Source organism: Petaurus breviceps, unplaced genomic scaffold (genome assembly GCF_028583685.1).
Source record: "Petaurus breviceps papuanus isolate PSGF00001 unplaced genomic scaffold, PetGlider_PUasm1.0 229, whole genome shotgun sequence".
In the NCBI taxonomy this organism is placed as follows: Eukaryota; Metazoa; Chordata; class Mammalia; order Diprotodontia; family Petauridae; genus Petaurus; species Petaurus breviceps.
The window spans coordinates 4,877,395-4,894,029 of NW_027185903.1; the positions used below are offsets into that span (position 1 = coordinate 4,877,395).

The following is a 16,635-nucleotide window of genomic DNA, read 5'->3' on the forward strand; positions in this document are numbered from 1 at the left end:
CAGGGCAGATGTAATCAAAGCCACAAAAAAGTTGAAATGTAATAATGGCTACAGTTCTCAGTCACTGGCTTGTGAACTCAAGGGCTAGAGATCAGAGCAAAATCCAGGATTATCATAAGGGGTCAGTGATGTCTTCTGTGAATCCCAAAGCAAGCAAACATTAATAGTATCATTGGTGGGTTGAAGAAATAATATATCAGATGTGTGACTACATTTCCCAAGGCTGGCAGATACTGCTATGATGTAAAACAAACAAATAAAAACCAACAAAAGACCCACAAGCTCACTGAAAAGTGTTACTGAATTCACCACTGCTTTTTTGTCATGATGCATTTTCTCATTGGATACTAATAGGACCATTATTATCACATGTGTGTGGAGGGGGATGGGGGTAGTCCTTGATATTTGGTGAAGAGATAATGGACTTGAGATGCAGAATAATACATGAATTCTTGGCCATAGCCAATGTGTTGATTTGTTTTGTTGGGTGATACATGTTTGTTACAAGACAGAAAGTTCACTGAGGGAGAAGGGAGCTGGACAAAACATGGGCCAGATTTATACTGACATTGGGCCCAAGGTTCAAACTGGGTCATATTTCATTCTCCTGGGAGAAGGGAGATGGTTGGTTGGTTAATAGTGATAAACTAAAAAAAATCAATAGCAATCTATTAACATCAATATCAAATATCAATAAAATATTTTTCTAAAAGTCATGAACAAAAGTTCAAAAGGGAGACAAGTAGAACAGTTCTGTGGTTACTTTTTAAAATAGATATATTTTAAAAAACTGAACATGACAGAAGCTTGATTTCTTATTCAAGCCTCTTTTTAATTCATCTTTGGGTATTGGAAATATTAATTTGTTGAGTTTTATTTAGTTTACAACAAAAAAAGAAAATTTTAATTAATGGAAAGGAATCCTCACCCTCTACATGGTTGAGAAACAGCTTCTCAATCCAAGTAAAATTTATTAGGGTTCCCTAGACTCCTGCTTCCTCTGGGCCTTTCAGCTGGTAGTGAACAAAGCCTGTCTGCATTTATAAGATCTGATCAAAATCACACCATGATTCTGCCCAGCAGCAGAGTAATGATTCTGATTGTTTTGTTCATTAAAGTCCAATTTCTCATCATCTCCACTCCACTGGGGTTTAATTGAGTCCCAAGCTCCCTTTGAAGTCAGCACAAGGTAAGAAATGAGACCAAAATGGCTGTGGACAGACCTGCTTATCTTTTCCTGCCCTGGCCCTGCCCTCATGTAACCCTTCAATCACAGAACAGCTGAACAGAGAAGACACAGAGTTATACAAAAGTACATTGAACACATAAAATTGCCTCAATGTGTCAAGACACGAAAAGCCTGCAAGAGTCAGCTTAATCAAAGACCATTCATTCTAATGCCACCCAGAGCTCAGCCAGCCTGCGAGATTAGGGGTAATCAGAAGTATAGAGCCACTTTTTGTTAAGATGTTCAGTTATATAGGATGAAAGGTGCTGTCTATCTCCAGAGAAAGAAGTGGTACAGCCTGAATGAAGATCAAAGATACTTTTTCTTTACTGTCTTTATTTTTCTTGTTGGTTTTTTTTTGTCTGTTTTCTTTCACAGCATGACTTACATGGAAATGTGCTTTGCATGACTACACAAGTATAACCTTTGTCAAATTGCATGCCTTCTCAATGTGGAGGGAGAAGAGGAGGGAGAGAATTTGGAACTCAAAAAAATTTTTTAAAAGAATGTTAAAATTGTTTTTACATGTAATTGAGAAAAAACAAAATATTAAATAAGGTTAAAAATGTTTTAAGTTCTTTTTCTTGGTGTGCACACCCACTTCTACATTAACAGTGAGTTCATTTTACTCTGAGATTTTTTTTTCCTTTTTGGGTTTGTTCTATGATTTCATTGATCTAAGGAACTCCCAGTGAGGAATCTCTCTCTACCAGTACAGATTGATACTCACTCTGCAAATTAGTCTTTTAGAATTGCCTGAGACTGAGAGATTTGCCCATGGTCATATAGGTAATAAAGGAGAGAGGAAGAATTTGTACTTAGATCTTCTGACTTCAAAGTCACTGAAGCTTCTGAGGCTTCTCTCTTCCATAATTCATAAATTCTAAGCATCATCACTCCTGCTTGCCTCATTTGCTTTCATCACTGAAGATATAGCATTCCTACTCTTCATAGAATAGTCCCTCAATTTTTTTCCATAATCCCAAGATAGGAGGTACAGTGTATTGAGTGCTGGATCTAGAGTAAGACTTGAGTTCAAATCTAGTCCCAGACACTTACTAGTTGTGTTACCCTGGGCAAATCACAATACAGATAATAAGAGTATGTACCACCAAGGCTTGTTGTAAGGATCAAAAGAGATAATATCCATAAAGTTTTGCACAGTGTCTGACACATATTATGTGCTCAATAAATGATTATTTACTTCCTTCTTCCTTAAGGGGCTGCTGCAGCAACTCTCCCACCCTTCTTGTATCTTCTCTCTCCAAACATGCTCAGGTCTCTCCAATCCTAAAAATGCTTTCCCTGCATCATTCTAACCCTGTATGACTATTATTTCATCTCTTTATCCCCAGGCACAGATAAATTTCTTCTGCTTTTGTTCAATGCCTCAACTTTCTTATTATGTACTCTCTCCTCAGCCTCTTGTAATCTGGTTTCTGCCCACACTGCTCTATTCAGACTGTACTCTCTAAGGTTACCAGTCACTTCTTAATCATTAGATTTGGGGACTTTTGTTCTGGGATTCTGGTCACTGACACTTATTTGACACTCTCTCCTTTGGCTTCAGACACACTGCACTCTGCCTGGTTCTTCTTTAACCACTATTCTATATCTTATATTTTTCCTGACCCCTTTAAGTGGGCATTCTCTAAAGGTCATGGACCTCTTCTTTACACTTGGCAATATTATTCACTCCTATCCCCTTACTACGACTCTAAGCAACTGACCCCCAAATATCACATGGTTGGCACTTAATAAATGTTTATTGATTGAGCTTTGATTACATCCAGTCCTCACCTCTCTTTTATGTTTCATACTTTCATTTCCCCTTTACATAATAATTTTTTTTTTTTTTTTTCCTTTTAGACTTGAATGCTAAAACTTAAATAAATAAGAAAAGAAAAAAAACATTACAAACTTAAATGTTTAAACAAATATTAAAAAGAAAAAATGTCATGTGCACAGCAGACTGTAATAGAGGATTAAAAATATATAGCAATAAATTTCCATTTCAAGAAAGCCTACATATTAAATATTGTACATTGTGTTAAAAGTTGTCCATCTTTGCTTCCTTGTAGGTTTTCTTTTGTTCTTTGCTGTATGTTTTTTACCTTGTTCTTTCCCCCCTCTCCCAGCTACAATTAAGTGTAGATATATTTATATATAGATGTAGATATATATACATACATGCGGATATAGACATATATACATGTATATATACACATACATACATATATAGACACATTCATACACATATAAAAATATATACTTTCCCCAACAGATTCTGCTCCAAATTCTTTATTTTTATGTTTGTGCATATCTCTTATTTCCTATCCCTTCTGACTCCTCTACATTACTTCTATCCACTACTTTGGCCTCCTATTACTTAACCTACATCCCCTCCAAATATCCCTCCCTTATCTTCCCATTCCCAACTAATCGTCTTTTAAAAATCAGTTCAAGCCCTGACCTCTGAAGCAAGCCTTCTCTTATCTTCAGACGATACAACGCTCTGCCATATATTGTTTCATAACCCCATTATATACTTATTACATAATATCAGTTACAAATAGCTGCATTGATGTTTCGTGCCCTCCCTCAATTGAGTATAAGCCCTTTGAAGGTACCTTCACATCTTATGTAAATTTTTTTTCTCCTCCAGGGCCTTGTACAGTGTACTGTACACATAAGATCTTAACAAATATCTTTTGTTGTTCTCAGCCAGAACTTCCCCTCTAAAAATAGACCCTCTCTGTGCTTGTATATCCCTTACCTAACGTCTTGATTTCTATCTTGCCAATGGACACAGATGGTTCCACCGGAGAAAGTGAGGCTGGTGACTTTGCACAGCCCTCCCTCACTTAAATCCCATTCACTTGCAAGAAATGGCATTGCCATCTCGATGCCATGGTTCTCTTTGAGAATGAAGAACAAACAACAAGAGGCCAGTTATTTAGAATCCAGCCTCCATCGACTGGACGTGATTGGAACACGCACCATGAGGCTTCAATGCAAATGCCCTGGAGCAGTCAAGCTTCTGAGAAACATGAGGAATCAAAAGAAAAAAAAGAGAGACAAGATCAATACTTTGGTCAAAATAGACTACCCTGAGCCAATTATTCAAAGCTAGGCTGTGAAGTGCTTGTAAAAGCTTGCCAGCTGGAGGTGAGTTAGGGAGGGGAATCAGAGCCTACTAAGTAAGGGATACACCTGGGCAACAAATACAAAACAACTTCTTGTTATCATGGGAGAGCCACCATAAAAGGGACTGAACAACTAAGAGATTTACACTTTGGAAGTGAGGCTCCCCATGGTAAGAATTCCCACTCTATTAGCTATACAACTTGGGCCAAGCCAAATAACTTCTGCCTGCCTCAGTTTCCGCAACCATAAAGTGGATAATAATAATATAATATAATAATAATAAATATAATAATAGCACCTACCTCACAGGGCTGTTATGAGGATCAAATGAGGTATTTGTAAAGTGCTTAGCACAGCAGCCAGAAGGAGTAGACTTTAATAATTGTTTATTCTCTTCCCCCATCCTTTTTTCTCCTTGTAGCAAATGGGCCAGAGATTGCAAGGAAGCCCCAACAAGGTCAATTCTAAAAAGTCATCCATACACCAAAATATTTGTGGCAACATTTTGTGTGTGCGCTTGTGTGTGCGTGATCAAAGGATTGTAAGCAAAATAGATGCTCATTTATTGGGGACTAGCTAAACAGGTTTTGGTACACACATGTAATAGAATATTTCTAAGGTATAAATAATAAGGAACATGATATGAATACAGAAGAACATGGAAAGACTTATCTGTGGATTTACTTTATATCTCAACATATGAAGGAAGATGCTATCTGCATCCAGAGAAAGAAATGATAAATAGAACTATGCACAGAATGATTTTACAAGTGTATAAATATTTGTATCTAATGGTAGTCATGTCTGGGGCAGGGGAGGAAGGAAGAAAAGGGAAAAAATTTACACTATAACTTTATTATATATTTAAAAAGAACAGCAAGTTGTACATAATAGATTCAAAGTTTTATGTGCAATCATCTTTGTTTTTTGCTATGCTGTTCTATAAATGCTTGTTTTATTTAATAAATTAAAAATAAAACAAAATTTTTTTTAAAAGAAAGACTTAAATGATGCAATATGAAGTCCACAGAACTGGGGAAATAATGCACACAATGATGACAACAAAATAAACGGAAAACACAACTGAACAAGAACTCCTTCCCCCACTCCACCTTCCTATTCCCTCCCCACCCCCCCACCCCCACCCTGGGGACTTCTTTGCAAAGGTGGAGGACTGTGGGTGTGGAATGTTGCATATAATATCAGACTTTCTGATATGTCAGTTCATTTTTATGTACTTTTCTTCTTTTCTCTTCTTCCTTATTGTGAGGAATAACTTTCTTGGAGTGAGATGAATTCACTGGGAAATATAGATAAGGGAAAAATAAAATATAGCAATATTTTTTTGAAAGAAAGTTCAAAAGACTTCTTTGTTGTTAGTCTATCAGAAAAAGCAGTGAATTTGGGGTTAGGGGAAAAAATTGCCATCTGGCTCCTCTATTAACTATGCAAGGTATGTTACACCAACCCCATTTGGGTTTGCTCATGGGTAAAGATTGGATTAGCTGAACCCTGAAATGCCTTCCAGGTTTAAAGTCTAAGATGCTATGATGGGACATAAAAGTGTGCCTCTCATGTCTTTGATGTCCATCCACAGAAAAGCTTCCTCCTCTGCACCTGGAGATGAAGAAGAAAGGGAGAGAATGACATACATAGAGGCAGAAAATCTGGGGAAGCATTAGTAGAGACAGAGAGAGACAGAGACAGAAAGACAGAGACAGAGAAAAACAGAAAGACAGAGAAAGAGAGAGGCAGAGACAGAGACACAAAAACAGAGACAAAGATACAGAGATAGAGAGACATAGAGGCAGAGAGACAGAGAGAGAAGAGGAAGTAAAAGAATGTAAAAATCTTTAACTTTGTTAGTCTCTGACATTGAAAATCTTTGTCAGCTTTCTGGTTTGTGTTTTCATTTCTGAAGTATTTCTTTTTGCTCTGTTGAAGGTTCCCATTAATATAGTTGACACAGTATCCTGTGTCAGATAAACTATGCACATCTCTAAAGCACAAGTAGGAGCAGCTGGATTGCTCCTAAATGTGAAAATTTTGCTGTCTCCAGGCTCCTGAAGCAGGCAGGGTCCTCTGCAGTTTGTTACATACCAAAATACCAATGACATGGGACAAGTGGTGAAATTTGATAAGGGACTGTAAATCAGTAATGAGAAAAGAAAATGTGACATTTTAATTACATGAGAGGGTAAAGGCATGAACACACCAAAAGATAACCTGAAAGTGCCCTGCCGACTACCCAAATGCAAACTTTTTCCTAGGCAAGAAACTGCATTTAATTTTGGCAAACACGCCTACAGCATTTCTAAAATGCTCATTTAGAAAACTAAACTATACATTCTCAAACCCCAATGAACACTTTTAAAACAATAGTCTGAAGATCTGAATGTAAAGGAATAGAAAATAAAAGGTTATGTTTCCCTGAAGAGATGGATATTTTAAAATTAAGGAGGAAAGAGATATTAAAAAAAAAAAGCAAGGTCTTTTTTGTTTACTTGAAAACTATTTTTTTTTTTAGCCCTTGGGAATTTTAATCAAAACAAACCTATAAAAATAAGGTTCTGAGATTAGGATTGACAGAAACAACAACTGATGTTTATATAGTGATTTAAAGTGTGCAGAGTGCTTTGCAATGATCCTAACCCTAACCCAGTGAGATAGGTATAATAGTTATTATATCCATTTTATAGATGAGGAAATTGAGGCTCAGTGAGGTTTAGTGGCTTGCCAGGGACCACACACCTAGAAAGCATCAGAAGTGGATTCTGAAGCTAAGTCAGTGTCCTGGCCATATGTCATGCTGTAGGCAGCCAAGAAGAGAACATTGAGCACATAAGGAGAAATATCTTAAGCAACTCTGATTATGAAAAACATGCATTTTTTGGCTAAAAGAACAAAGGCATAAAAGAACCTTGTCCCCCTCCAAAAAGGGGGAATATTTTGAAATAGTCATTCTAGATCTGGTTCACACAGTCCCAGCAGGCCCCTGCAAGCTCCACAAAAATGAATTTGGATGTCTGATTCAGGGCAGGCGCTAAACTGACTGCCCTCTGCAAGGCCAGGTCTTTCTTGTGGTGGTCAGCCAGGAAATATAGTGTCTGTTGAAAATGAAGACAATTTACTTCATGGACCTTGAAAGTCATGGATTTGAAATGCCCGAGCTGGCCACAAAAACATGATTGCAAAACGCATAAGGGTGGTTTGGGTTGAATTCACCCCTGAGTTTTACAAAATTTATCCTTGAGGATTCTGACGTAACTAGTGGGAAGATGCTAATTATGAAACAAGCAGAAACATAAAACTGTCTCCCTAAAAGACCGTATCATAAGATGTAGAGCAGGAAGAGCTTTTAGAGGTCAGGTAGGCTGCTCGAGCTCATTTTGCAGATGAGAAAATGGAGGCCTTGAGAGAGCAAATTACTTGTCCAAGTTCAAACAATGAGAGAGACATATTCAATGTGGTCTATCAACTACTGCATGGTGCTCTATTGAACTCACTTGCTAAAGAAAATAATATTCACAGTAACAACGACATTAACTTTAAAGTTTGCAAAATACTTTCCTCGCAATAATCCTGTGAAGCTGGGAAGCGAAAATGATATCCATTTTGCAGATGAGAACACTCTGTTTATGAAAGATTATGTAACATGCTGGTAGTCACAAAGCTAGTAAGTATCCTTAGGCAGGATTCAATGGCTCAGCAGGATATCAGCATTACTTTTCACCCCTTATTACTTTGATCAATAACTTTATATGTGCATATGTGAAATGTTTTATATTCTTCAGGGGTGAACCTTAGAAGCACTATAGAAATCTATATCTATATATCTATATTTATATATATCTGTTTCTTAATATCTACAAAATTGGCAGCATAAGCTAGGTGTTATGTAGTAACATGAAGAAGTAGCAAGACTTCTGTTGACAAGTAAAGGCAAAGAATTCACAGTAAACTGGCATCTGACCTCAGAAATGGGCTGAAAATAATCTAGCCCCAGCCCAGAAGTATTTGGGTTATTCCCGTTCAAGTTTCCTCCTGCCCAGATAGCACCTGGGCACCAAGAGATTTGCATTGACGTAGAACACCTTATCACAAGGTCAGAAGGGCAATGCACAGTATACCTGCATGAGGAAACAGAGTCTGGGCCTTGTGGTCCATGTATCAGTCTCCCTATCTAAAACCAGGGGATGGCAAGAGCTCCTCCTTATATGGGGAATATGATTAACACTACAATTGTCTTACATATTTTGAGCAACTGGAAAAAAAGTGTTATGTTTCCATTCTGAAACTGGTGTCACTGAGGCAAGAACATAGCCAATGCTACCACTGACCAACTCAGAGCTTTCTAGGATGACCCTGATTCAGAGAAATCATCTATAGCAATTGCGGCAGAAACAACTCCTTGGTCCTATTAGCTCATGTCTCCTCTCCCTCTGCCCAATTAATTTAAGTAGTACATTTAAATTAAGTTAAATTGAAGATGCACAAGGGGGAAAGGCTCAGCCCAAGTGAATCTACAGAAATAGTCCCACTGTATTCCCAAACATTCTTTCTAGCAAGATACAGCAATGCTGATTTTTAACATCTGACCCCCAAGCATGGGACTGCTTATAAAACCAGGGTATTGAACCTAAGCTAGTTGGTACAGTGGATAGAGAACTGGACCTGGAGTCAAGAGGACCCATTATCCCGAGTTCAAATCCAGCCTCAGAAGCTTACTACCTGTGTATCCCTGGGCAAGTCACTTAAGCCTGTTTGCATCAGTTTCCTCAACTGTAAAATGAGCAAGAGAAGGAAATGGCAAACCGTTCGAGTTTCTCTGCAAAGAAAATACCAAATATGGTCAAGAAGAGTCAGATGTGACTGAAATGACTAAACAACAAGAAATTTGACCTAAGAACATTTTCTGCTACTAAGACTACTTGGGCACCCTCTCATAGAATAACCATAGCCATAGCTAAAAAGTCCTAACCATGGATATTAGCAAATTCAAATTTCATGCTTTGCTAGGATGCAAGGAGACAGCATGTCTTAGCTGTTCAAGCACTGGACCTAAAAGCAGGAAAAAGACCTGGGCTTTCTTCCTGTTTTTTAATACTTAACAACTGTGTGGATCTGGGCAAATAATTTATCTTTTAAAGTCTTCATTTGTAAGTGGGGGGTTTTAATATTTGTATTAGACAGTTCATAGGGTTGGTATGAGGAAAAGCAGAGTGACAAAAAATGGTCTTGAAATTAACCTTGGGTCCAAACCTCATCTTTGACAGTTGCTAGCTGTGTGAGCATAGGCAAGTAAAATGATCTCCCTGGGTCTCAGTTTCCTGACATGTAAAATAAGGGGGTTGAGCTAGATGACCTCTAGAGCCAACTTTAGCTCTAGATTCATGGTCCTATAATCTTAAGAGAAGTGCTCAAAAAATAGGCATTATTATTATTTCATATATACCACCATTTCTGTAAGGAGTTGTCATGATGTCCTAACCTAAGCCACCAGAACATAGCTGATTTCTCATGCTAGCACCAGAGCAAAACCTTTCCCCATTATTGTGTGTTCTTTTCTTGTCATCTTCACCAGTCTTCACAAAATTAAGTCTCACCCTCCAAGTAGAGTCAGAAAACGTGGTGTCCAGGGAAGCAGGTTGTGGAGAACAATGACAAGGTTAACAGGGTGAGAGGATTTCATATTATCCTCTGCCCTGATCAAGCTGTCTAATCTACAAGTTCAGTTCTGGGCACGATGTTTTGGGAAATACACCAACAAGCTAAAGCATTACCAGAAGAGGATGATTAAGATGGTGGAAGGAATGGAGAACATGCCATGTGAAAATGCTTAAAGGAACTGAGGATGTATGCCCTGGAGGAAAAAAGAAAACTTAGAGATATGATAGCTATTGAAAATATTTAAAAGGTTATTAAGTGAAGGAAGGATAGTAAAAATTGACTTGGTCCTAGAGAGGAGAGAGAAAGAACACAAATTGGAAGCTACAGAGAAGTAGATTAAAGCTTAATATAAAGAAAAGCTTTTTTAATGGTTAGAACCATTCAAAAGTGGAATGGTCAGATTTGGGCAGTAGTAGATTCATTCTCCTTCATTGGAAGGTTTCAAGAAAAAGCTGGATGAGTGGTTGTTGAATATGTAGCAGAACTGGTCAGCCATGGGTTGCATTAGATGGCTTTTGAGATCCTTCCAAGCTCTTAATTTCAGTGATTCTATAAAATTGCAAATCAGCAAGCACTTGGTGAGTACCCACTGTGTTCCAGGTGTTGTGTCAAGTCTGGGAATATGGAAATTAAGAGATCATTGGTAATTTTGGAGAAAGCAGTTTCATTTGAATGATGAGACTGGAGGCCAGATTGCAAAAGGTTTAAAAGAGAGTGAATGGAGAGCAAATGGACACACCTTAAGAAGATATTTTTTTCTCAAGGAGCTAGCCAAGAAGGGGAGAGGTTATAGGATGACAGCTATGGAACAAGCTATGGAACTTAAACATTATTTACACAGGAGTCTAAGTATCATAGAGGTATTTGGGATGGAATAGGAAAAGAAGAACATGGAAATCCACTGAGGACAGGAGATGACTCTGCTGTTCAGCATGTGCCATCACCACTGCTTGACAATGCAGATCTTTGTGAATGCCTTGACTGACAGCACCATCACCCTTGACATGGAGCCCAGTGATACCATTGAGAATGTCAAGGCCAAAATACAAGACAAGGAAGGCATTCTCCCACACCAACAGAGATATTAACTTTGCTGGGAAACAGCTAGAAGATGAGTGAACCTTGTCTGACTACAATATCCAGAGAGAATCTACCTTGCATTTGGTCCTTTGTCTCAGGGGTGGGATGCATATCTTTGTGAAAACCTTGACTGGAAGGACAACTGCTCTTGAAGTGAAGATTAGTGATACCAGTGAGAATGTCAAGGCCAAAATCTAAGACAAGGAAGGCATTCTTCTAGACCAGCAGGGATTAATCTTTTCTGGAAGAAGCTAGAACATTGTCTGACTCCAATATCCAGAAAAGAATCAATTCTTTACTTAGTCCTTCATCTCATGTGTGGGATATAGATCTTTGTTAAAACCTTGACTGATAAGACCATCACCCTCAAAGTGGAGCCCAGTGATACCATTGAGAATGTCAAGACCAAAATTCAAGACAAAGAAGGTATTAGCTGAAAGCAGCTGGAGGATGGGCATACCCTGTCTGACCACAATATTCAGAAAGAATCCACCCTGTACTTAGTCCTGCACTTCATGGGAAGCACCTCAATTCTCTCAAATTACTTTCAAGCTTTTGAGTAATTTCACTGCACTTTTTGGTCAATAAAGTTGGGGAAGAAAAGAGCATGGAAGCAATGCTCCATACAAAATGGCGCTAAAGTCTTATGAATCCCCTTCTCCTCCAATAACGCTATGGTGGATTGATAATGTTAGGATAGTAAAATACATCCCAACAAAACAATCTAAAATGCTGGGTTGGAAAGAGGCTCATTTAGAGGCATATAACTAGGGCAGGGACACTAAATTCAAGTTCTTCACAGATGTGTAGTTTCAGGGAGAATGCTACAATAGAATCTCTCCCCACCTATACAGAACCCTTCCCCCAAAGTCAGCAGAGTCAGCTCTTCTTTTCATTAAAGTTATTTTACTCAGATTATTTGAAAGTCAATACAAATAAGCAGGATTAATCAATATAAAGCTATTAAATGGATTAATTGGTTCAAAACAGGACCATTTAATAATTTTATCCTTCTGAATATATCTGAATATTTAACTCTAGTACAGAAAATCCTGACCCAATACTGAACATTTAACATAATTTTGTTCCTGAAGATGAGACTTTTCTAGGTGTTCTTGGAGTACTGGATAGCAAATGGAAAACTGGCTGAACTAAATCTCACATTTCATGAGGTCAAGTGTTATTATAATGACAGCGTGGCTTAGACTGAGATTTGAAATAATTTGAAATGCAAAGTACATTTTAATTTCATAAGACTAGCCCTGAATGGAAAGACTGTGGCAGATGGCAAAGCTTCTGACATCTCGATATGTCTCGCATACATACTGATCCAATTCCATGATGCAGCAAGCGTGTAAAGCGTATTTGCTGTGTCTTTCTGAAAGCTACTTATCCTGAACAAACATCTGGAGCCCTTGTTCAGCTTCCTTCCTCATTTTCTTTCTCTGAAGTTTGTTGGACAATTTAAAAATACTGGTGAATAATGCATAGCCACTTTCTGATTAAAAAATCAGCTCCATAATTTCAAAAAACAATTTTAATTCATTTTCTGCATAGTCAGATGCCAGTTTGATAGCTTCTGCTATTGCAAAATTCACCAGAGCAAAACACATCTTTCTGTTATTTTCTGAGCCCCCTTTTCTGATTCCCATAAGCAATGGATGCAGAAATGTGTTAATGTCAATGAAGTCATGCATTTTGTTATGAACATTATTTATGCTTTATGCTGCTCACAGAAAAATCTATGTAGACATCATACCTCAGTTTCATCTATCATTCCACTAGACATCAGTACATGGAGGGATCAAGGATGCCTATCAGCTAAGAGGCTGACCATGTCCTCCTGTAGTCTCCTCCTCTCTTAAAGAAATGTAAAACAAACAAACAAAAAAAAGAAAAAAAAGAGATGTCAAGTCTCCATGCTTGTCATGTGGACATTACCACCACACACTTTGTTGTTGCAAGATAAGGTATATCCATGGTCTCAGACTCAGTGTGAACCTGGCATACTCCTACAGCAGGAGGAGAGAAAGTAAAGGTGATGTTTATATGTGTGTGCATATGTGTGTATCACTTTTATGCCAAAGTGTATATACACATACATATGTATACCTATATACATATATTCACATATATGTATACACATATTCACACAAATAATACACAGCAATGGATTTGGATTCAGAAGACCTGATTACAATCATACCTTTGTGAATTACTGTATTTTGACTTTGGGTAATTCACTTTACCATTTGGAGCCTGTTTTGTTCCCTGTAAAAATTAGGGGACTAGACTGAATGATCTCTAATGTGTTTTTCAGTTCTTAACCTATGATTCTATGATTATGCACACACATATAGACACATATATATGTACTTATATTTAAGGTATATATAACTAGTATAGATATAATAAACATACATATAAATTCTATACAACCTTTATTAAATGTTTTTTTTTTGTATATATCAAAGGTATCCGTGGTGACAATATAAGATAGGAATAGGTAAGATTTCATATATGATTTTTTAGAGTGATTCATACTTTCCTGAATGAAGTAAAATATCAGATTTCATTCTGTTTTATAATTATCAACAATAAAAAAAATTAACTCAGTAGAGCAAAACATAGCCTTAAAGGTTATTTTCTCTTGCACATAACAGGTATATGAAAGGTGCCTGGTGTAAATCACAAGTGAAACTCTTAATATGTTACATGGGTCATTTACTTTCTCTGTAATGGCTCATAGATGTTTGGGGAATGACTAACACTTGCAAAATGGGGTGCTCAGTGGAAGAATACCACCATTTGATCCACATTCAAGTTCTCTCAGGCTCTTACTGTGTTTCCCCGATAATAAGACACTGTCTTATTATTTTTTTGGACAGAAAAACACCAGAGGGCTTATTTTCAGGGGTGGGCTTATTTTAATGAACATTGACAGCAATTTTAATAAACGGGTAAATGTGAACAAAAAAAATGTACCTTTATTCAATAAGCAAATCACTGGGGAAGAACAGGATGATGGCTCACTGCTGCAGCTCTGATTGGATGCAGCTCGGAGCGTGGCGTGCGTTTCACGGAGAGGGGGAGGTGCATACAGAGGGTACCATAATGTACCGTGTAGTGCAGGGGATCACCTTCACTACAGTAGCAATCTCAATAGGGCTTATTTTCGGGGAAGGGCTTATTTTAGAGGAATCTTACACAGTAAGGGGAGGGCTTATTTTCGGGATAGGTCTTATTATCGGGGAAACACGGTAGGAATAAGGGCTTAGTGTGAGGGATATTTTCCTTCAATTCAATGATATAATCCTTGAGCCCCCACTTATGTATTTCCATTTATTAAACAAACAGAAAACCCAGTACCTCACAATGGTGACACCATTAGATTTTAAGCATGATCATTTACTTAATAATGATGTAAAATAAATAATAACATCTCAGATACTGAATATAATCAAATGTACTAAAATCAATACAGCAAAGGCTATATGTAATCAGGAAAACATACATTCTTGGTGTAATAAATCTTTGGAATCTAGGCCTTAGTTCATTCATTGTCTGTTGACCCATTTCGAACCATTTATACCATATGAAGACACTTCTAGATTCTTTCCTTATGGTCTTCAAAGCTCTTTGATGGAAAATGCTTCTCTCATCTACTCTCAAACTGGTAAAGAATTTACAAGCTCTTTTAACTCATAGTTATCTTTAAAAGACACTGAGAGAGGTTTTGCTATTGTATTGACTAGAAGTTGACTTTAACCCAGAGAAGTATGAATCTTTTCAAGTAGGTAATTAAACCAACAGCTAATTAACACCCAAACCTATCTTTCTCTTTTAATTTTTCCCCTCTCAAAACTAGAGAGGGCAGCAGAGAGCAAAAGGCACTTCTGACAGGCTTCACTTCTCAAACTGTAGAGGTTCAAGATGGCAGTTCAACTGTATGCCAACAAGTTTCAGTTTTTTTTCCCAGACAATCAGGAACTAGAAGCTAAAGCCTTTTTGTTGGCTGGTTTTCTTCACACAGTTCCATCAGTGCTGGCTTTTCTACTCCATACTGAAATTTTTCTCTTCCGCTCCTTTATTTGCTACTCTAGCTAGGTTTTTTTATTTTTTTTTAAATTCAAATTAGAGCCTCCTGGTACTCAGTGACTACCTTTTATTTATGATGTAAAAAATCTAGAATTGTCCTTTTATGCTAATTCCTATATGGAGATTGGGTTGAAGAAGAGACAGTGAAGATGGGGAGGCCAATTAGGAAACTATTGTAGTAGATGATGAAGATGCAGAGATGATGAAAACTTCTAAGTAGAGAGGAGAGAAATGTTGTGGAGACATGGTCAACAAGATTTGGTCACAAATTTGCTTTTTTCCTCTCTTTTAATAATATTTCCCCCCAATGACATGTAAGGATAGTTTTCAACATTCATCTTTGTAAGATTTTGAGTTCTAATTTTTTTCTCCTTCCCTTCCATCCCTCACACTCCCTGAGACAGCAGACAATCTGGAGATAGGTTATACATATTCAATCATGTTAAACGGATTTCCACATTAGTCATGTTGTGAAAGAAGAATCAGGACAAAATGGAAAAACCATGAGAGAGAAAAAACAAAACAAAAAAAAGTGGAAGTATTATGCTTGAATCTGCATCCAGACTCCACAGTTCTTTCTCTGAATGTGGATAGCATTTTACATCATGAGTCTTTTGGGATTGTCTTGGATCATTGTATTACTGGGAAGAGCTAACTCTATCATAGTTGATCATCGCACAATGTTGCGGTTACTATGTATAATGTTCTCCTGGTTTGAATCACTTCACTCAACATCAGTTCATGTGAGTCTTTCCAGGTTTTTCTAAAATCTACCTGCTCATTATTTCTTATAGAACAATAGTATTCCATTACATTCATATGCCACAACTTGTTCAGCCATTACCTAATTGATGGGCATCCCTTCAATTTACAACTCTTTACCACCATAAAAAGAGCTGCTATAAATATTTTTGTTCATATGGGTCATTTTCCCTTTTCAATAATGTAGTAATGGTATTGCTGGATCAAAGGGTAGGCAGAGTTTTATAATCCCTTGGGAATAGTTCCAAATTGGAATGGTTGGATCAATTCACAACTTTACCAATAATGCTTTGATGTTCCATTTTTCCCATATATATAATTTTCCTTTTCTGTCATATTAATTAATCTGATAGGTGTGAGGTACTATCTCAGTTCATTAAACTTGCATTTCTCTAATAAATAGTGATTTAGAGCATTTTTCCCTATGACTATAGATAACTTTAATTTCTTCATATGAAAACTGCCTGTTCATATCCTTTTATCATTTATCAATTAGGGAGTGATTTGTATTCTTACAAACTTGACTCAGTTCTCTATGCATTTGAGAAATGAGACTTTTATTAGAAATAGTGACTGAAAAATTTTTTTCCTCATCTTTCTGCTTTCTTTCTAATCTTGGTTCATTGGTTTTGTTTGTGCAAAAACGTTTT

At 37.2% G+C, this 16,635-nt stretch overlaps 2 pseudogenes; one reads left to right on the forward strand and one right to left on the reverse strand.

The window, feature by feature from the left end:
* Positions 1–11,001: 11,001 nt before the first annotated feature.
* Positions 11,002–11,691, forward strand: LOC138167215 (polyubiquitin-B-like; annotated as a pseudogene).
* A 505-nt stretch (positions 11,692–12,196) lies between these two features.
* Positions 12,197–12,917, reverse strand: LOC138167552 (non-structural maintenance of chromosomes element 1 homolog pseudogene; annotated as a pseudogene).
* Positions 12,918–16,635: the final 3,718 nt, after the last annotated feature.